Source organism: Mauremys mutica, chromosome 22 (genome assembly GCF_020497125.1).
Source record: "Mauremys mutica isolate MM-2020 ecotype Southern chromosome 22, ASM2049712v1, whole genome shotgun sequence".
NCBI lineage: Eukaryota > Metazoa > Chordata > Testudines > Geoemydidae > Mauremys > Mauremys mutica.
This window is the reverse complement of record NC_059093.1, coordinates 18,896,764-18,919,950: the sequence shown is the minus strand read 5'-3', so window position 1 is coordinate 18,919,950 and position 23,187 is coordinate 18,896,764. Positions and strand designations below refer to the sequence as shown.

Sequence of the window (23,187 nt, the reverse complement as noted above, 5' to 3'; positions counted from 1 at the left end):
GATTGAGAAACAAAGACATCATTTGTTGTCTTTGCATATAACAACAGCCAGCACTCAACTATTCATCTGTCTCCTTATGAGATTATTTTTGGACTCTGTCCCTGTGACTTGATGTCCAGGCAGCAAGAACTGGCATCTACACAGGTCTCTTATATTAGTGACCTGAGGGCTGCATTCCAGAAGTTGAAGGAACAGATGAGCAGGAAGTATGCATACCAGACACAGGATTCTAGGGGAAAAAAATTATGTGCCCATCCAGAAATGAGAGACTGTGGCTACACAACTGGAAAAAGCAGGCAGCAGAAATTTTTGGAAGGAATCCTTATGCAGTAATCAAGAAACTAAACAACTTATCCTTTCTGATACACAACATAGCATAGCTCATGTTCAGTTAGTTATCCACTGTTATCCATGAGTCCTTTTCAACGTCACTGCTTTCCAGGACATGGGAAGTGTATGCTGTATGTGTGACCTACATTCTGGCTGTATTTAAACACATATTATTTACCCATAAAAGCAAACCGCAGGAAGGGGGGTGCATTTGGATGTTCTATGTTTCATGTTTGTAGTGTTGCTGTGTTGGTCCCAGGATATTAGAGAGAAAAGGTGGGTGAGAACTTATTTTATTGGACCAACTTCTGTTGGTGGAGGAGACAGAGACAAGGTTTCAAACTACACAGAGCTCTGCATTTCATGCTTTCTTTCTCTCATGGTACTGGATGCCATTTTAGGATCCCTAACTCTTCTTAGAGAAGGATGGCATGACATGGTGCTTAACATGTTGGTAGCCACCAAATCTTTTCTATACTAGTGCTCCTGATGTTGATATCGGTATGGGAGCTGAAGCTAGGGAATTCAGCAGTGAGAAATTTTAGCAACAATTTTCCAGTGAAGACAAAGCTAAAGACACAACTCTGTCAGCTGTCCTTTCCCTTGGACTGTAGTGTTTCTCATAATCCTCTTCAGTTTTACTTCCCAAGTTACTTTGGTCTGCCTGGCTCTGACACTCACTCATAAATAGAACAACACAGATGTCCCATCTTAGGGGATCTAGCTGCTTGTTGCTCCTGCAGTGCCCATTTCTATTTCACAGCTCCACTTAGCACTGTATTCAGTGCTTTTCAGAAATAGCTTTGGGCTCCAGTTTAGCCTGTACTCCTTGAACAACTGCTTTCCTGAGGGCTTGGCTACACTTACAAGTTGCAGCGCTGGTGGAGGCTTTCCAGCGCTGCAATTACACCCCGTCCACACTTGCAGGGCACAACCAGCGCTGCAACTCCCTGGTTGCAGCGCTGGCTGAAAACCCATCCCGGTTGGGGTATAAGGAGTGCAGCGCTGGTGATCCAGCGCTGCTCAGCAGGTGTGGACACTCACCAGTGCTTTAATTGTCCTCCAGGGAATAAGGAGTTATCCCACAATTCCTGTTCAGCCACTCTGCTCATCAGTTTGCACTCTACTGCTCTTGCCTCAGGTGACCCGCCCTTTAAATGCCCCGGGAATTTTAAAAATCTCCTTCCTGTTTGCTGCAGCCAGGTGTGGAGTGCAATCAGTTAATCTTTACAGGTGACCATGCCTCCACGCGGCAAACGAGCCCTAGCATGGAGCACTGGCGAATTGCAGGACCTCATTAGTGTTTGGGGGGAGGAAGCTATGCAGTCCCAGCTGCGCTCCAGCCGTAGGAATTACGATATCTTTGAGCAGGTATCAAGGTCCATGCTGGATAGGGGCCATGATCGGGACGCACTACAATGCAGGGTGAAAGTTAAAGAGCTGCGGAGTGCCTATTACAAAGCCCGCGAGGGGAATCGCCGATCCGGAGCTGCCCCCATGACCTGCCGTTTTTACAGGGAGATGGACGCGATACTTGGGGGTGACCCCACTGCCAATCCCAGGACAACGATGGACACTTCTGAGCAGGCTGGCGGACAGGAGGAGGAGGAGGCGGAGGCGGATGCGGATGCGGCGGGGGGGGAGGAAAACGCGAGTGAAGCTACTGGGATGGGGGAAGACACCCCAGAGTGGGCATGCAGCCAGGAGCTCTTCTCAAGCCAGGAGGAAAGTACCCAATCGCAGCAGCCAGCAGTTGCAGAAGGACAAGCAGAGGAGCGGGTTACCGGTAAGCGGCTTTTATTTTCTGGGTGGAAATGTTTCTGGAGAGGAAGGGGGTTTAGGGCTGCATGCATGCCAGCCTAGATGTGGAATAGCCCATTGATGTGGTCTATCACATCGCGGTAATCGGCTGCAGTGATCTCAGCAAAAGCTTCAGCCAGAGCGTGGGCAATATGCCTGCGCAGGTTTATAGGGAGAGCCACTGTGTTCCTTGTCCCAGTCACGCTGACGCGTCCGCGCCACTGTGCCATGAGGGATGGGGGGACCATTTCTGAACACAGGGAAGCCGCATAGGGTCCAGGGCGGAATCCACATTGCTGTAAAAGAGCCTCCCGCTGTTCCCTAGTGACTCGCAGCAGGGAGATATCTTCCAGGATTAACTCCTGTGAAAAATGTTGGGAGACTCTTTAGTGAAGAGATAGGGAGATAGTGAAGATCACCCCTGCAGCTGCATCTTCACTCAACCCCTCTATCACTCCAGATTACCCGAAGCAAGCACCCCTCTATCACTCAAGCCCCACTTCTCCCTCTATAAGCACCCCTCACTCACCATTTCGTGGCTTCTGTTGTGTTATGTGTGTGGTAAAAGAATGCTAAACTGAGGACTAAGAACTTCCTCAGTGTAGCAATTAATGTCTGGAGATAGTGAATACAATGCTGCCCTGTTAAATGTATACATTTCTGGCTTTCTACAGTGACCTTGACTGCTGGACTGAGCAGATGTACCACAGCACAGAGGCTGCACAATTTGAGGAAAAATCCCCGAAAGAGCAAGGAGGACATGTTGAAAACTGTTCTTCATCACTCTGCTAGAGAGAGTAAAGAATTGAAGGAGTGGAGAGAGAAGGAAAGCAGGATCCGCAAGAGAAATGCAGTGGCCAAGAGGAAAAGCACAGAGCGGCTGCTAAGCATCCTGTCATGCCAAGCAGACTCTATAGAGTCACTCGTTGCCATGCAAGCAGAGCACTACCGTGCTACTCCACCCCCCCATCCCAAAGCTTTTTGCCTTGTGCCCCAATGTCAGCTCAAACCACCTTTCCCCAGCATCCAGGTTCTTACCACCACCAGCTGCCTCCAACACCTGTACGTTCACCAACCAGCCCTGATACCTACCACCCTTACCCTCTGCACTCAACCCCCATCACCATGCAGTATATGCACCCTGAAGTGCAGGATTCATTAAACAGCACTCCAGACAGGACATATGCAAACTTGTGACTGTACAGTTCACCAACCCACACCCCTGCCCTCTTGTGTTCATGAAATGTTGTGTGTCTGTTTGTCTGTCAAGGAAGTTTTTTTCTTTTCAATAAAACAATTCTTGGCTTTGAAAACAGTCTTTATTATAGCAGATAGTGAAAGATACCTTAGCCCAGTAAAGAAAGAGGCACTGCAAATCATTTTAGGGATAATAGAATAACAGTGTAAACAGTGCAATTCACTCCCATGCAAGGCAGCAAACATTACTGTTGGCTTTCAGCCTCAAATTCTTCCCTCAAGGCATCCCTAATCCTTGAAGCCCTGTGCTGGGCCTCTCTATTAGCCCTGCTCTCTGGCTGTGCATATTCAGCCTCCAGGTCTTGAACCTCGGTGGTCCATGCCTGACTGAATGTTTCACCCTTCCCTTCACAAATATTATGGAGGGTACAGCAAGCGCATATAACCGCGGGGATGCTGCTTTCCCCCAAGTCTAGCTTCCCATACAAGGAACGCCAGCGTGCCTTTAAACGGCCAAAAGCACACTCCACAGTCATTCGGCACCGGCTCAGCCTGTAGTTGAACCGGTCCTTGCTCCTGTCAAGCTTCCCTGTATAGGGTTTCATGAGCCAAGGCAGTAACGGGTACGCGGGGTCTCCAAGGATCACAATGGGCATTTCGACGTCCCCTACTGTGATCTTCCTGTCTGGGAAATAAGTCCCTGCCTGCATCTTCCTGAACAGGCCACTGTTCCGAAAGATGCGTGCATCATGCACCTTTCCAGGCCAGCCTGTGTAAATGTCAATGAAACGCCCACGGGTGATCCACAAGCGCCTGGAGAACCATAGAGAAATACCCCTTACGATTAACGTACTCTGATGCCAGGTGGGGGGGGGGCCAGAATAGGAATATGCGTCCCATCTATCGCCCCTCCACAGTTAGGGAAACCCATTTGTGCAAAGCCATCCACAATGTCCTGCACGCTCCCCAGAGTCACGGTCTTTCTTAGCAGGATGCGATTAATTGCCTTGCAAACTTGCATCAAAACGATTCCAACGGTCGACTTTCCCACTCCAAACTGGTTCCCGACCGACCGGTAGCTGTCTGGAGTTGCCAGCTTCCAGATTGCAATAGCCACCCGCTTTTCCACCGTCAGGGCAGCTCTCAATCTTGTGTCCTTGCGCCGCAGAGTGGGGGCGAGCTCAGCACACAGTCCCATGAAAGTGGCTTTTCTCATACGAAAGTTCTGCAGCCACTGCTCATCATCCCAGACTTCCATGACGATGTGATCCCACCAGTCAGTGCTTGTTTCCCGAGCCCAAAAGCGGCGTTCAACGGTGCTGAGCATTTCCGTGAATGCCACAAGCACTTTAGTGTCACACGCGGCAGGAGAATCGATATCGATATCATCGTCAGACTCCTCACTGTCACTTTGGAGCTGAAGGAATAGCTCGACTGCCAAACGTGTTGTGCTGGCGACACTCATCAGCACAGTCCTCAGCAGCTCGGGCTCCATTTGCCACAGAAATCGCGATTCACACACAGAGAGTAAAACAGAAAGACACTCACAATGGCGCCAAACGTTGCTGGAAAGAGTGAATGCTGGGATGTGAAGCGATGCACCACGGGGCGTTGGCACAGGAAGCGGAATGACCCGCACACTTCCTTCCCCTTCCCACAATACTCAGCGCCAAAATGGGACGAGGTGCTCTGTGGGATAGCTGCCCACAATGCACCTCTCAATACAGCGCTGGAAAGTGCTGCAAGTGTGGCCACACTGCAGCGCTGGTAGCTGTCAGTGTGGCCACACTCCAGCGCTGGCCCTACACAGCTGCATGACCAGCGCTGTAACTCCCAGCGCTGCAACTTGTAAGTGTAGCCAAGCCCTGAAAAATCCTTCGGGCATTGCATCCACACAGTAGCTGTCTCTCAGTCCTACATTCACATCCTCTGCCCCCAGGGTGACTCTGTGCTGTTTGAAACAATCCCTTTTGGGAAACTAATTAACCTGCCTCTCAATGTTTAGTGTCTCTGGCTTGAGATGTTACCTTTAAACCAGTTCTTTAGGAGATCTGATGTCTATTTACAGTAAATTAACAGATTTGTCACAGTGGAGAAGGCTGTAAGTAGGACAAAAGAAATCCAAGCAATTTGTTATGTCTGTTACTAGTTAAGGATGGTAAAATTATCAATAATGATGCAGAAAATGCAGAAGTATTCAATGAATATTTCTGTTCTGTATTTGGAAAGAAGTCAGATGATGTAGTCACATAACATAATTATAATGAAATATGTTCTGTTCTAACAGTAACCACACAGGATATTAAACAGCAAATATATAAAACTGAGCAAAGTTAAACATTTTAAAATCTGCAAGAATGGTTTATTTACATACTTTAACAAAATTGGCCGAGGAACCTTCTGAAGCATTGATGTTGATACTAAATAAATCTTAGCATCCTGGGAAAGTTCCAGAGGACAGACAAAATCTAATGTTGTGCCAATATTTAAAAGCGGTAGTAGCTATAGGCTGGTTAACCAGGCAAAATCATGGGATAGGTTGACATGGGAGGCAATAAGTAAAAGACAAAAGGATGATAGCACAATTAATGTCACTCAACATAACTTTATGGAACACAGGTCTTGTAAAAAAAATACTTGATAGCCTTTTTTTGATGCGATTACAGGACTAGTTGACAAAGGTAAGTGCATTGACATACTATACTTAGACTTTTGAAAGGGGTTTGATTTAGTAATACATGACATTCTGATTAAAAATATCAGCTCTATAAAAAACAATAATAGCATATATTAACTGTTTTAAAAACTGGTTAACTCATAGATCTAATAAAGTAATTGTACATGGGGAATCATCATCCAAAAGGATATGTTCTTAGTCGGTTATGAGAGGCATCTATTTTGTGCTCAATGCTATTGAATATCTTTATCAATGATCTGGAAGAAAATATACAACTGCTGCTGTTAAATCTGGTAGATGACAAAAAGGTTGGTAGAACTGTGAATAATTATAAGGACAGGTCAGTTCTACAGAGCAATCTGGATTGTGTGGTAAACTTGATTCTCTTAAACAACATTGACAGAACAAGGAGCAATGGTCCCAAGTTGCAGTGGGGGAGGTCTAGATTGGATATTAGGAAAAACTATTTCACTAGATGGGTGGTGAAGCACTGGAATGGGTTACCTAAGGAGGTGGTGGCATCTCCATCCTTAAAGGTTTTTAAGGCCCGGCTTGACAAAGCCCTGGCTGGGATGATTTAGTTGGGGTTGGTCCTGCTTTGAGCAGGGGGTTGGACTAGATGACCTCCTGAGGTCCCTTCCAACCTTAATCTTCTATAATTCTATGATTCTAACGTGTTTAAGTAAGCTAAATGCAAGGTCACACCTCTAGGAAAAATAGTGCAGGTCATACCGTTGGCATAGGGGCCTGTATCCTGTCAAGAACTTTCTGGAATGTAACCTATCACTTCAGTCAGCCTTTGTACTAGATGTACTCATCCCCAGCCCCACCCCAGAGCCCACACCCCCAGTCACAGCCCTCACCCCCCCCACTCTCTAACCACCTGCCCCAAGCCAGATCCCCCTCCTGCACACTGAACTCCTCATTTCTGGTCCCACCACAGAGCCTGCACCCCCAGCCGGAGCCCTCACCCCCTCTCACACCTCACCCTCCAATTTTGTGAGTATTCACGGCCTGTCATACAATTTCCATACCCAGATGTGGCCTTTGGGTCAAAAATTTTGCCCACCCCAACCTAGAGTCAAATGCACAGAGGACCTGATATGTTTGGAGGAATCAGCTTTGCTAGCTATTCATTGCTGTTGGTAAAATATGTGCAGTAGGCTTTTTTTCCCTAAAGCTTCTCACGTCCCCCTTGAATACATTCCGCGCCCCTCCGGGGTCTCACCCCCAATTTGAGAACCGCTGGGTTAGACCAACCGCTGTCAGAGATGGTCTACATATACTTAATCCTGTGTCAGTTGAGGGGAATGGACTAGATTACCTTTGAGGGCCCTTCCAGTCTTACATTTCTCTGATTCTATTCTTGAATTGCAAAGAGTCCTGTGGCACCTTATAGACTAACAGACATATTGGAGCATGAGCTTTCGTGAGTGAATACCCACTTCGTCGGATGTGGGTATTCACGAAGTGGGTATTCACCCACGAAAGCTCATGCTCCAATACATCTGTTAGTCTATAAGGTGCCACAGGACTCTTTGCTGCTTTTACAGATCCAGACTAACATGGCTACCCCTCTGATACTATTCTTGAATTGTGGACACCAGAACTGGACATAAACTCCAGTAGTGGTCACACCCGAGCCAAATATGTTATTTTAACATAATTTATTTTAATGTAATTTTCTGTTTTTTAAGAACTTAAACACTGAAAAAAAATCACATGGAGCCATATAAAACCCCATCATGGGGTGATCTGTGGGGTTTTGATCTTTAGATTTACAGCACAGTCTTCTACTTCTTGAGCTAACTGACTAACTGGTGGAAGAAGAAGATAGTTATCTTCCATATGAACCTGCCACTGTAGGGGACTGGAGACATACACTTTGCCAGTGGGTTTCACAGTTATTTTGAGACAGCAACAGAATATAGAAACTCAGTATTCCTTGGTTCCATTCCTGGTTCTATAGGACATTGTACTCAATTGATACATACCTATGCCCCTGTCCCTTCAGCCTTTCTCTGTCCCTTTTTCTGCTACCTCCTTCCTAGGTCCACCTTTGTCTCTGGTGCTACTGCTATCTCCCTCAGCTACTGCCCCAGCTCCTCTCTCTGCTCCCATGTTCCCCCTCTCTTTGCTTCTAACCTCAACCCCTCTGCTTCTATCCTCCCTCTTCCTCTGCCTTTCTCCACCCCCTTGTTCCAATAACCTCTTGTCTTTTACCCCCTTTTCTCCTACCCTGGTCCCCTCATCCTGGCTCCTGCCCCAGGCTCCTATCTCCTCTGCCACTGTCAAGCTCCTGTCCCTACCCTTCATCTCTGCCCCTGTCCACTCTGTTTTTTACTCCCCTGTATGCAAATCACTCAGAACCCTCCTTCCCCTCCTGGATGCCTGGGCACCAGCAGGGAGAGCACTGAGAGCACAGGAGAGAGAGTTTCTCTACCCTCAGACCTATGTCCTGCACCACATCGGCCCCCAGCAGCAGGCAGACGCAATTGCAGCGGAAGTCCTGCTTGGCATATTCAGTCATTCTGTGACGATGTACGTTCACAGGCCGTTGGTGGAGCCAGGTGTTGCAACCAGGAAGGGCGACGGGTCATTGGTAGTGTCTTTAAAACAGCACCCACATTTCAAAGGGAATGTCTCATGCAGACAGGAGTGACCCCCTCGGGGCGTGCACAAGGGGGGGGGGACAAGAATGCAGATGCCCCCCCAATCAGAGGGGGCACAGAACTCCTCTGGGGCCGGGGAGGGGAAAGCAAGCTCCTCCGGCCCTGGGCTGGGGTGGGAGATGATAGCTTCTCTAGCCCTGGGGCCATGAGAGGAGATCCAGCTCCTCTGGCTGCTGGGGGAAAGCCAGCTCCACTGGGCCATGTGGGGAGGGGGAACCAGGTCCGCTGGCTGCAGGGGATGGGACAGGAGAGCCAGCTCCACCAGCCCCGGGGCTGTGGAGGGGACTGGGGAAGGGGGGAGAGCCAGCTCCTCCACCGCGGGAGGCACAGAAAGTGCACCTCCAAAAACAACCCAATTTTTATTCCAGTGCATGCCCCTGTACTCCCTGCAGCTTCATGAACCCCCTCACCCCAGATCAATTCCCCTTTCAGGGTGACAGAGCGTCAAATATAGCAGCAGTTAGCAGGAGGAGGTGGCTAGGTTGAGGAGCATTTGGGCACATGAGGAATTCATTGACAGTATTCATATGGAGACTTTCAAGGCTGAGGACGCTATCCAGCTAGAGAGGACAGCTGTCACACCACTGGGGGAGGAGGATAAGGCTCTGGTACAGGGAGGAGACTTGCTGCTGGTTACTTCGGGCAGCAGGCAGTGCTCCACCCCTACTCCCAACCCACCCACCATGGTAATGGAGAACCGTTATGCTACCCTGGCAACAAGTGATGAGGAATCACCCCCAAAGGTTGAAGAGGAGAAGCCATGTACCCCCAAGGCTGGGAGGATCATAGCCATCACTCCCAAGAGGAAACATAGGATAGTGGTGGTTGGAGATTCTCTTCTGAGGGGGATGGAGGCACCCATCTGTCGCCCTGACATGGCATCCCGGGCAGTATGCTGCCTGCCAGGGACCCGTATCCGAGATGTTACAGAGGGATTGTCGAGGAACATCAGGCCTTCTGACTACTACCCCATGCTACTCATCCATGTTGGCACTAATGATACTGCGAGGTATGGCCCTCAGCAGATCAGAAGTGATTACAGGGCTCTGGGAAAAAGGGTGAGGGAGTTGGGAGCGCAGATGGGGTTCTCTTCAGTCCTTCCAGTCAAAGGTAGGGGCCCAGGTAGAGACAGATGCATCCTGGAGGTGAATGCCTGGCTGCAAGGATGGTGTCGCCAGGAGGGCTTCGGCTTCCTTGACCACGGGATGGTGTTCCAGGAAGAAGGACTGCTAAGCAGAGATGGGGTCAACCTATCGAGGAAGGGGAAGAGCATATTTGGCTACAGACTGGCTAACCTAGTGAGAAAAGCTTTAAACTAGGTTCAATGGGGGTAGGTGACCAAAGCCCACCGGTAAGTCAAAAACATGGAGACCTGGGAGAAGGGTTGGACTCTGGAGGGAGCATGGGCTGTTATAGCAGAAATAAGGGAGAGACAAGACAGAACTGGGGGGGAAATCAAATCAGTATCTTAGATATTGTATACTAACGCAAGAAGTATGAGAAATAAGCAGGAATGCTATTACTCGAAATGCTAGTAAATAAACACAACTATGACATAGCTGGCATCACGGAGACTTGGTGGGATAATACGCATGACTTTAATATTGACATAGAAGGATACAGCTTGCTCAGGAAGAACAGGCAGGGAAAAAATGGAAGAGGTGTTGCCTTATATATTAAAAATGTACACACTTGGACTGAGGTTGAGACAGAAATAAGAGACAGACTTGTTGAAAGTCTCTGGGTAAAGATAAAAGGAGTAAAAAACAAGGGTGTTGTCATGGTAGGGGGTCTACTACAGACCACCAAACCAGGAAGAAGAGGTGGATGAGGCTTTTAAACAACTAACAAAATCATCCAAAGCACAGGAATTGGTGGTGATGAGGGACTTCAACAACCCAGACATCTGCTGGGAAAATAACACAGCAGTGCACAGATTATCTAACAAGTTATTAGCATGTATTGGAGACAATTTTTTATTTCAGAAGGTGAAGAAAGCTACTGGGGGGGGGCTGTTCTAGATTTGATTTTGATAAAGAGGGAGGAACTGGTTGAGAATTTGGTAGTGGAAGGCAACTTGGGTGAAAGTGATCATGAAATGGTAGAGTTCATGATTCTAAGGAATGGTAGGAGGGAGAACAGGAAAATAAAGACAATGGATTTCAAGAAGGCAGACTTTAGCAAACTCAGGGAGTTGGTAGGTAAGATCCCATGGGAAACAAGTCTAAGGGGAAAAACAATTGAAGAAAGTTGGCAGTTTTTCAAAGAGACATTGTTAAAGGCAGAAAAGCAAACTATCCCACTGTGTAGGAAAGATAGGAAGTATGGCAAGAGACCACCCTGGCTTAACCAGGAGATCTTCAATGATCTAAAACTCAAAAAAGAGTCCTACAAAAAGTGGAAACTGGCTGAAATTACAAAGGATGAATATAAAGAAATAACACAAATATGTAGGGACAAAATTAGAAAAGCCAAGGCAAAAAACTAGATCAAAATAGCTAGGGACATAAAAGGAAACAAGAAAACATTCTACAAATACATTAGACGCAAAAGGAAGACCAAGGACAGAGTAGGCCTGTTACTCAATGAGGGGGGAAAGACAATAACAGAAAATGTGGAAATGGCAGAGGTGCTTAATGACTTCTTTGTTTCAGTTTCACCAAGAAGGTTGGTGGTGACAAGTCAAAAATTACTTAGACATGTTAGATGTCTTCAAATCACCAGGGCCTGATGAAATGCATCCTAGAATACTCAAGGAACTGACTGAGGAGATATCTGAGCCATTAGTAATTCTTTTTGAAAAGTCATTGAAGATGGGAGAGATTCCAGAAGACTGGAAAAGGGCAAATATAGTGCCCAAAAAAAGGGAAATAAGGACAACCCAGGGAATTACAGAACCAGTCAGCTTAACTTCTATACCTGGAAAGATAATGGAGCAAATAATTAAGCAATCAATTTGCAAACACCTAGAAAATAATAAGGTGATAAATAACAGTCAGCATGGATTTGTCAAAAACAAATTGTGTCAAACCAACCTGATAGCTTTCTTTGACAGGGTAACAAGCCTTGTGGATAGAGGGGAAGCAGTAGATGTGGTGTATCTTGACTTTAGTAAAGCTTTTGATAATGTCTCGTATGATCTAGGGAAATACAACCTAGATGGAGTTACTATAATTAGTTGGAAAATCATTCCTAGAGCATAGTTATCAGTGGTTCACAGTCATGCTGGAAGGGATAACAAGTGGGGTCCTGTAGGGATTGGTTCTGAGTCTGGTTCTGTTCAATATTTTCATCAATGATTTGGATAATGGCATAGAGAATACACTTATAAAATTTGCGGATGATACCAAGCTGGGAAGGGTTGCAAGTGCTTTGGAGGATAGGATTAAAATTCAAAATGATCTGGACAAACTGGAGAAATGGTCTAAAGTAAATAGGATGAAATTCAATAAGGACAAAAGCAAAGTACTCCACTTAGGAAGGAACAATCAGTTGCACACATACAAAATGGGAAATGACTGCCTAGGAAGGGGTACTGTGGAAAGGGATCTGGGGGTCATAGTGGATCATAAGCTAAATATGAGTCAACAGTGTAACGTTGTTGCAAAAAAACCCAAACATCATTTTGGGATGTATTAGCAGGAGTATTAGCAAGGCACAAGAAGTAATTCTTCCGCTCTACTCCACGCTGATTAGGCCTCAACTGGAGTACTGTGTCCAGTTCTGGGCACCACATTTCAGAAAAGATGTGGACAAACTGGAGAGAGTCCAGAGAAGAGCAAAAAAAATGATTAAAGGTTTAGAAAAAATGACCTATGATGGAACATTGAAAAAATTAGGTTTGTTTAATCTGGAGAAGAGAAGACTGAGTGTGGACATGATAACAGTTTTTAAGTACATAAAAGGTTGTTACAAGGAGGAGGGAGAAGAATTGTTCTTCTTAACCTCTGAGGATAGGACAAGAAGCAATGAGCTTCAATTGCAGCCAGGGCAGTTTAGGTTGGGAAAAACTTCCTGTCAGAGTGGTTAAGCACTGGAATAAATTGCCTAGGAAGGTTGTTGTCTAGATAAGGGGACTGGACTAGATGACCTCTCGAGGTTCCTTCCAGTTCTATGATTCTATGAATCGATGCTCCTCCATACTCAGACTTCCCTGGAAGGACCCCACTGCAGCCTTGCCCAGCCTTGTACTAGGAATCTATTCTGAAAAGCATCGTAGATTCATAGAGTCCAAGACCAGAAGGGCCCATTGTGACCATGTAGTCTGACTTCCAGTATAACACGGGCCATAGAAAGTCCCTAAAATAATTCCTATAGCAGATCTGTTAGAAAAACATCCATCTGGATTTAAAAATGGCCAGTGCTGGGGAATCCACCACAATCCTTTGTAAATTGTTCCAATGGTTAATTATTCTTACAGTTAAAATGTACACCTTATTTTCAGTCTGAATTTGTCTAGCTTCAATTTCGAGCCATTGGATCATGTTGCACCTTCTTTGCTAGATTGAAAAGCCCATTATTAATTATTTGGTCTTAATATATGTTCTTATAGACTATAAACAAGTCACCCCTTAACCTTCTCTTTGATAGACTCAAGGAGCTCAATCCATTTAGTTTATCACTATAAGGCATGTTTCCTAATCCTTTAATTATAACCATGGGCTGAGATTCACAGCATGGGGCTCCATCTGCCCCCCCAGTAGGGCTCTACCCCCCAAATCTCAAGCAAACCCCACTGGGTGTCAATCTGAAGGGCACCCTAGGGTGCTGGGGAAGCTGTTCTAGGTCTGGGGGAATGGGTCCCTGACATGAGGCTGAAGGAAGGCATGCAATACATAGGTGGAAAAATAAGGGGGATAATACAGGGGGACTGGACTCTGGACATGGGGTAGGGATGGGGAAGACTAGGACACAGGGGACAGAGGGGTGGGCTTCAGGATGCAGTGGGGGACTCAGGTGAAGGGAATGAGGTATTGGGGGTGGATAGATGGAGTGCCAGGAACACAAGGGACAGAGAGCAGATAAGGGGGCGGATGTGATGAGGGATAGGAAACAAGGGAGCAGATGGGGCAGGATGCTAGAGTAGGGTGCTGAAGGCATGTGGTGTAGTAAGCAGGAGCTGGGAGATGATTTTACCTCTGTATACATCATTGGTGAGACCCATAGTGGAATACTGCATCCAGTTCTGGTGTCCACATCTTAGAAAGGATGTTGAAAAATTGGAGAGGGAGCAGGAAAGAGACACAAAAATGATTTGAGAAAGTGCTGTACTGTGAGAGACTTAAAGAGCTAATTCACGCTACCAAAAAAGAAGATTGAGAGGTGACTTGATTGCAGTGCTAAGTATCTTCAAAGAGAAAATAAAGGGCTCTTTAAGCTAGCACCGAAAGACATAAGAATCAATGGCTCCAAGCTGAAGTCAGGCAAATTCAAATTAGAAATAAGGTACACATTTTTACCAGTGTGGGTGATTAACCATTGGAACTAACTGCCAAAGCAAGGGGGAAATTCTCCGTCACTTTCTTCACATCAAGACTGGCTTTCTTTCTAGAAGAGATGCTTTAGCCAAACACAAGTTACTGCCTGATACAAGTACAAGTCAGAGAAGATGATCAAGTTGTGCTTTCTGGCCTTAAACTCATTAATCTATGATCTTGGCCAGTACATTGGGACAATTTAGATAACAAAATCAAGCAAGGCTCTACTTAGCATGTGCAAATTGACAATTTTTAGAGGCTTATAACTTGGCTAAATTTGAGCACATTTTCATGGGGACAGTACATAGTAACATAAGAATCACCATACCGGGTCAGACCAAAGGTCCATCCAGCCCAGTATCCTGTCTACCAACAGTGACCAATGCCAGGTGCCCCAGAGGGAGTTAATCCAATGGGTAATGATCAAGTGATCTCTCTCCTGCCATCCATCTCCACCCTCTGACAAACAGAGGCTAGGGACACCATTCCTTACCCATCCTGGCTAATAGCCATTAATGGACATAACCTCCATGAATTTATCCAGTTCTCTTTTAAACCCTGTTATAGCTCTAGCCTTCACAACCTCCTCAGGCAAGGAGTTCCACAGGTTGACTGTGCGCTGTGTGAAGAAGAACTTCCTTTTATTTGTTTAAACCTGCTGCCCATTAATTTCATTTGGTGGCCCCTAGTTCTTATATTATGGGAACAAGTAAATAACTTTTCCTTATTCACTTTCTCCACACCACTCACGATTTTATATATCTCTATCATATCCCCCCTTAGTCTCCTCTTTTCCAAGTAAAGACATCTCCTGACACCAAATTTCAAGTGCCTGCACCAAAGTGTAGAGCTGCTAGAATTTCTCAGTGAAATACACGTAAAAACTGTTTTTAACGTGGGAAAAATAATATAGTTCCCCCAAATCTTATTTTGAGAAATAGCTAAACCATTTTTATCTGAAACCTGTGATAAAGTTCAGTGGTGAGGCACGCACCCAGCATAGGAAATTTCAGTCTGAACAGTTGAAGTCTGGAAAAGTTATAAGCAACTGAAAACATTGTTTTATAACGGAAAATGTTGGGTAACCTCAAATCTAGGCATTGCTACTAGCTCTGCCTATCATAAAGTCCTCCTGCTTAAACCAGTGCAGCTTTCAGGGAGCATCTCTCTCCCTGAAAGAGGTTCCTCTTTGGCTGAATATAATATAATATAATATAATATAATTAATATAAATCACCTTTGAAAAAAAAACTTGGGTTTAAGTTTACAGGAAAATAAAGACTCTTAAACTAGTTTTAAAAATTCTGAAATTTAATCTGTGAATGTCACAAAATCTCAACATCACTGAGGTTTTCCCATCTCTGGATGTTACCCCTAAAATGTGGTCTGCACTGATGCTGTGCTGTTTTACTTGACTGATGCTTTAAGTGACTGAATTGATCTGTACTACCAAAACTGACTTGTGCTCGGTACACATTTTGCAGTCTAGCCCTCCATCAGCAATGAAAGCAGATCTCAGAAAGATGGTTCCCACTTGTAAAACAGGGAAGCTTTATTTAAAAAAAAACAAAACTAAATGCTGTTGAATCAAAAAATAAAGAACCTAATCCTCATGGGCGGTGGGTATACTAGTCCAGGGGAGTCTCAGCCTGTCCTGGCGCAGCTGCTGCCGCCAGATGCTGGTTGTGGGTTTGGCGAGGGAAAATTTTGCTTATTTTTATGCCCCAGGTAGATTCCGGGACAGCTGAGGAGATGGTATGTGCTACTCAGCTTCCTGGGTTTGTCAGTAATCTCCCTGGAGTCCCTGGAGACTCGGGGCTCCTCTGGGTGGGGGTTGGGGGCTCAGGGCTCTGGCCACAGGAGTGGGCAGAGGGTCTCGGGGCTACTGCCATGGGTGGGGGTCAGGGGGTCTTGGAGCTCCGGCTGTGGGGGTATATGTGGGTGGAAGGGGTGAAGCCGGGGGCTAGCCTCCCCAAAGGGGGGGCTCCACCCACCACCCATGCTAATCCTCATGTGTTTCTAAAACATGTTGGAAAAGGAAGTTATGGGCCACTGAGACTAGCAGCAGGCAGCCTTGGAGATTTTCAGCTGGAGAAGCCCAGGCTCTACTCCCATTTAACATCTCCTGACAGCTGACATTCCCTGCAGAGAGAGACTCGGGGTTTGACATTTGGCCCACTGACTTGGGGGGAATGAAAGGCCCAACAAAGCTAAGGGAATAACAGGGTTTTCAGTTTAAAGGGTGCTTTAAGGCAGGTGTAATCAATTATTTTTTGTCAAGGTCTAAATTTCTTGGTCAAGGTCCAGACTCCAGAGAAAATAATAATAATAAAAAACAATAATGATAATAATAAGTAAATAAAAAGATTTTGGAGACTGTTCAAAAGTGTGTGGCGGTCTGAAATTGGCCCGCAGTCTGCCTATTGACTACCCCTTCTCTAGGGAATCTGAAATTGTACACTGATTTTTATGAAATTTTATTCTTTTCTCCAAAGCCCCATCTCCAATCTAGATGCACTATGAGTTGTAACACACTGAGGGTATATCTACACAGAGATAAAAGTCCTGCAGCATGGCCGCAGCTGCCCTGGGTCAGCAGACTCGGGCTTGCAGGGTTTGGGCTGCAGGGTGAAAAATCACAGGGTCCTGGAGCTTGGACTCCAGCCCAAGCCTGAATCCTCCACAGCAGTTTTTCAGCCCTAGAGCCTGAGTCTTGTGAGCCCAAGTCAGCTATTTTTTATCCCTGTGTAGATATACCCTATAGAGCTTTGAAATTGTTTGGTCATCTCATGTGGGTTCATCATTGTGACAGAGTATGTTTCTGTCCTGCCTCTTTCCAGACAAACTATTCAGAAGCCTTCTTCAGGTGAAACACCCAGTGATTTTTTGCAACGTTCATTCCTACCACCTTTGCAGATGGTGCAGCAGCTTTAACAGCATCCTAGGACACTACGGCTCCTGAGCCCAGCTGTCATAAATAAACAGATCAGGGTTAAGGTCTCTTTTACCTGTAAAGGGTTAACAAGCTCAGTAACCTGATGAACACCTGACCAGAGGACCAATCAAGGGACAAGATAATTTAAAATCTCTGTGGAGGGAAGTCTTTGTCTGTGTTTCTTTGTTTGGAGTTAGTCTCTTTGGATTTAAGAGAGGCCAGTCATGTCCTTCAAGTTCTCCAAGTTTCCTGAAATAGTCTCGTCTATTCAGTATAGTGAGTATTAGTTAAAAAGGCGGATTAGTCTTTTGAGTTGCTTTCTGTATTTGCAATTGTGTGTTTGCTGGAAAAATTCTTTATTTCTGTTTGCTGTTAATGATTATTCTGAGGAGGAGGGAGGGGGAAGTCTCTCCAGGTTTATAAGTCAGACCCTGTGATATTTTTCCATCCTGGTATTACAGAGATAGTGTACTTTCTTTCTTTTAATAAAATCTTTTCCTTTTAGAACTTGATTGATTTCTTCCCTTGTTTGGATTTTCAGGGGAAGGGGAGGGGGGAAAGTGAATCCCTCTTTGGTTTGATTCAAGGAATTTGAATCCAAGTATCTCTCCTAAGCACTAGGAGAGGGGAGGGGGGAAATGGTTTGTTTCCCTTTGTGTTGAGATTCAAGTTTGAATCTGTGTTCCCCAGGGAAAGTTTTGGGGGAACAGGGAGTGTGTCAGACACTTAAAAACTGACTGATGGCAGCGAGAACCAGATCTAAACTAGGATTTTAGTTTAGAGGAGTCCATGCAGGTCCCCATCTTGTGAACGCTAAAGTTAAAAGTGGGGAATAAACCTATGACACCAGCAGAGGAGATTCCTCCTATGTCCTTGGCTCTACCAGATTTCTCACTTTTGCACTATCCTCCTCTGCCTCTGGACCTTCTGCGTTAAATGAGGTAATTAGCTTTTAACTCTCTCCAACCTATTGTCAATCCATCGATTTGGCCCCTGGCCCCATTACAGCTCCCACTGGGCACAGGAATGTTTAGAACAGTAATCAGAATCCTTATCAAGGGTATATTTGAGCCCTTACAGCCTTATCAATATTATATTTGAGTCCTTACAACTCTATGGGGAGGGAGGCCTCTTTTAAGTCCCTTCCCCTCTACCTACATCCTGAAATCAGCAGCATGTGAAGGCAGGGCCATGCACACTTGCGAGTTGGTGAAGGAGGGGGTCATTCCTAACCAGGCAGAGCCAGAGCCAACCAGGACTATGTCTGCCTGTGAGTTCCTATCTGGCACCTTCCCCCAGTAGCTAAAAATTTCTCTTCTCCTTCACAGTGCTGCTACATGCCTCCCTGCAAATGGCAGGATCTTGTAAAACACCTCAGGCTAAATATGGTGCTGAAGGAGAGGTAACAGAATGTGATAGGATTATATGTAACAAGTCACAGCAACAAGACCCCAGTGCCTCCCACCAGCTGGCAGTACAAACATAGCCTGAATGCTTCCTTCCAAACTCCCAAGCAGCTAGATTTCTCCTGGCCTGACATCTGACATGCAACAGAATAAAAGGCAGCAAAAATCCCATCAGTGTGGGGCCAAGGTGGGGCTTTGGGCTTGACATGCATTTTCCAAGTATATTTGCTTCTCTTTCCTCTAAAACAAGTCAAAGTAATTAACAACTTGAGAAAAACATTAACAAGCTGCCTTCAACAAAGCTGGCAGCAGAGTGGAAGTTTTATCCTGCTGTATCATTTTCCAGTAGGAAGCAACCTTAACATACGCACAGACGATGACTCTTCTATTTCAAGCTTCAGGGATTAAACATGAACCATGACAAATTCTCTCTCTCTCCTTTAAAAATTGTGCACTTAATGCTAACCTTCCAATCTCCGAGTTTTCCAATGCCTCTTCACCCTTCTCTGAGAGCCAGTCCCACCTTAGATCCCTTTGCGCAGTTGTGTGTTTATGTCTCAGATAAGCCAAATTTGCCCACATCGGTTTTACTGAAAAATCCATTAACCTCAAATTATGAATAACCCGCACTTTGCAGATTTCATGCAATGTATCCAAAAGCAGCTGACTCCAACCTTCCCGTTTGCTCAGAATGGAAAATTAGAGCTGTGAGAGCCTGAAGTGAAGGCTCATAGCTTTCCAAACGGCACATACTGAAGATGCATGGGGAGCCTGTCTGGTGCCATTGAATGCTTCCCTGTGTCCCCCATGATGCAGACAGTAGAGACACAAGATGAGCTAATATAAAGGACAGTCCATTAAGAAACTGAGATAGGCTTTATTCTCCTGCTGTGGTGATATTTGCTAACAATTTCATCAAATTCAAACTCTTCTATGCATGAAAACAGCTCTAGGAGAAAGTTTTTGCTTTTGTCAGAGGATACAGAGCCAGTGCTATAAGAACTTGTTCATACCTCTCAACTCTTACTTACTTTAAACCTCAGTACTGTATACCAGACCCCCATACATAAACCAGAGCTCACATGACACTTTTTCTACTGTCACTTATTTTAAGCTCACTGCCCCATTGCTTGGTGTCTCCTGGATCCAGGGGATTTGCATATGTCTTTAAGGTTTTTAAAGTGAATTTTGGACAGGTGAAAAGTGCCAACCTCACAGCCGTGGACAGCAAAGCTATCTCTATTATTTCCAATATGTACTTGGCACTGGGGTTATCTGGGGCCACATCAACATTTTCAGACTAGAGAAGTCATCCAGCAATTCTCCAAAATGGGCCATGTACCCCACCCTACACACATCCATAGCACATATCATTTGAAAGCTTATTTTATGTACATTTAAATGAGGTATGATGTGGAGATGTCATGTCATATTGTAATCCTGTAGGCGAGGTAAAACAATGACACCCAAAATGAAAAAGTATCATTTTTTGACAGTTCCAGAAACACTGCAACATGACTGTGACTACGGTTTTTACTGTTTAAGTTAATTTTAACAAATTAATACGGTGTTTATTGGTCAAAGCTACCAAACAACATTTTATTAGAAATGTTTAAGCATGTGGCCAAAATGATGAATGTCAGCATTTTGCAATATACTAACATGAAATGTTTTCACATTGCATATTCTTAATTGTCAAAGTATCTCACAAGTAATTATAATAGTTTTCTATATTTTCAATTCAAACTGGAGACCAGCTCATTCTCACACTGAAGATTGTGCTCCAATAGCAGTAGATTGCATGCCCATAGTTTGGACTGCATAGCAGGGACACCCGGGGGGAGGAGGGCAACTGGGGCAATTTGCCCCAGGCCCCGCAGGAGCCCCCACGAGAATGTCGGAGGCTCCCCCTGCCTCCGCCTTCCCCCATCCCCCGGCGCCTCAGCACGCCGCATCCAGGAGCAGCCCTGGACAGAGCTAAAGCAGTGTGGCGCAGGCAGGGCCTGAGCTCCTCCTGCTCAGAACCGTGTGGTAAGGGGGCGGAGCTGCAAGCTCAGGTCCCATTGGAGCCAGGCCGCTACAGCGCTGTCCAGGGCTGCTCCTGGATGTGGTGCATTGAGGCTCCAGGAGAGGGGGGTGGCAGGGGTAAGTGTCTTGGTAAGGGGGCTGGGGGGGGTTGGATAATGGCAGGGAGTCCCGGGGACAGTCAAGGGACAGGGAGTGGGCAGAGGTTCGGGGGGGCGGTCAGGGGACGGGGAATGCGGGGTTGGATCGTGGGCATTCGGGGGTCTTCAGGACTCAGCGGGGGGTGATGGTGGATAGGGGTTGGGGCAGTCAGGGGACAGGGAGCAGGGGGGTCATGGGGGTGGAGTCCTGGTGGGGGGGTTGGGAGGTCTCAGGGGGGCGGTCAGGGGACAAGAAGCAGGATGGGTTGGGGATTCTGAGGGGGGCAGTCAGGGGGCAGGAAGTGGGTGGGGGTCGGATAGGGGGCAGGGCCAGGCTGTTTGGGGAGGCACAGCCTTCCCTACCCTAAAGCTCATTCAGCAGTTTGAGGCTTGCAGACAGCTATTTAACACAAAGAGCCAAGCTGTTATTTTTTCCCTTAGGGCTACCATCCCTTTCACTTCTCAAATGCCAAATTATAGTCTACATTTAATTTCAGTGCCACAGGGAGATTCATGTCAGGGGAGGGTAGCTTCCTTTAAAATTAGCCACTTTAGATTAACAGTGATAGAGCCAAGAGAACCAGGGGGGAGAGAATCACATGAGAAGAGCAATATCCTACACCACCTACCTCCTTCCCAACCCTACCAAGGGAGACATCCGCTCCCCTGCATTCCCCAAGGCTCCAGAGGGGATAATTCAGTGGTTCTCAAACTTTTGTACTGGTGACCCCTTTCACATAGCAAACCTCTGAGTGCAACCCCCCCTTATAAATTAAAAACACATTTTTATATATTTAACACTATTATAAATGCTGGAGGCAAAGCAGGGTTTGAGGTGGAGGCTGACAGCTCGTGACCCCCAGTAATAACCTTGTGACCCCCTGAGGGGTCCCGACCCCCAGTTTGAGACCCCCTGGGTTAATATAATTTTAACACCCTGTGTCCATTCACATGCATGTGCTATTTTGAGCATTTCAGTTTTCACAACATAGGCTCATCCCAGATTCTGGAACAAGCTCAAATGCTCAGTTCATGGAGTATGTACATAATCTATGTTAAAGACAAACCCACAGTAACCATCTCCAGTTTGTGAGGGACTCCATGGAGCCAGTCTCTAGGAAACAGATAAATTCATGGAGGTTAAGTCCATTAATGGCTATTAGCCAGGATAGGTAAGGAATGGTGTCCCTCTGTTTGTCAGAGGGTGGAGATTGATGGCAGGAGAGAGATCACTTGATCATTGCCTGTTAGGGTCACTCCCTCTGAGACACCTGGCATTAGTCGTTGTCAGTAGACAGGATACTGGGCTGGATGGACCTTTGGTCTGACCAGTGTGGCCATTCTTATGTTCTAACCTAAATGAACCCAAAGTTATGGAGAAGATATGAGTCAAGGAAGCCAGCAGAGTATCAGAAACCTGGAAAAATCTCTGACTGGATGGGCTCAGGCGTTTGGTCACAAGCTGAGGTGGTTCAAAAGTTTTGGATTTTCAAAAGTTATGCAGAATTTTTTTATTGTTTCTTTAAACAATCAAACACAGCAAGCAGCAAATATTTGCCCACACACTTCTGAAACCCCAAACCATGTTCAGGTTTTGGCCGACTAATTTCAGCTTTTCAATTAAAAAGCCACAACAAATTTTGAAGGAAAGCAGACATTGTCCGTGATTTTTTGTGATTTTAAAAACCCGTAGTTTTCGATCCAAAAAAAGTTTTGATGGAAAATATTTGTCCAACCCTTTTAATGAGCTTTAGTGCCTTTTAGCACTAGCTGATGCTGAGAACCAGTGATATCTTGTAAAGTTGACTTGAAAAGATGTTTTCTCAAAACTGGGTTTGTGCTGAGATGCGGAAGGTTTTAAATGTTTTTTTTTCCCCAGGGTGGCCCCGGGACGGGGTGGGGGGGGAGTGGGGCAATTTTCCTCAGGCCCTGCAGGGGTCTCCACGAGAATATAGTATTCTATAGTATTGCAACTTTTTTTTATGGAACCTGAAATTGCTTTGCCCCAGGTCCCCTGAATCCTCTGGGCAGCCCTGCTGCGTAGCTTCATATTATGAATATGCAAAAGCTATGAGAGAAAGAAATGGGCTTACAAGAAGTGGTGAAGACAAAAATAGGTCCTTGCCTCTGCACTGAAGAGGGATGAAGAGCATGTTACAGCTCCTGCGAACCATGCCATCAACAATATGACAAATCCATTTGACCTTGAATCACATCCAGAGGTGCTTATCAACATATCTACGGCAGTGCATGTAACATAAGCTGTACAAGAGTCTCTGCTGAAAATAGCAGGTGTTGGTGAAGAACAAATGGAGAGATTTGTGAGAGGTGCACTTGATTCTGATGGGACATGTAGCTTTTTCAGCCCAGTCAAGAAATCTGGCATCAAAACATTTGCTGACATGGCCAAGAAAACCATATTTAAATCTGGCAAGCGAGGGACAATCACAGCAGCTATCAGTCCAGAAACTGTTTTCTGCACAGCCCCGTCCTTAGCAAGGCTCAGTGATGATTTTTCTATGACAACT

General features: G+C 45.8%; 1 protein-coding gene and 1 long non-coding RNA gene across 7 annotated transcripts in view; one reads left to right on the top strand and one right to left on the bottom strand.

Moving 5' to 3' along the window:
* The window catches only part of LOC123354883, a 31,771-nt gene extending 14,649 nt beyond the window's left edge, over positions 1 to 17,122 (top strand). The window contains exon 3 of the long non-coding RNA XR_006574931.1: positions 16,994 to 17,122. This is a non-coding gene — a long non-coding RNA (uncharacterized LOC123354883). The remainder of the gene's footprint in view (positions 1 to 16,993) is intronic.
* PKNOX2 (PBX/knotted 1 homeobox 2) overlaps positions 1 to 23,187 on the bottom strand; it is a 651,385-nt gene that overhangs the window by 96,293 nt on the left and 531,905 nt on the right. The gene's annotated exons all lie outside the window — the stretch shown is intronic.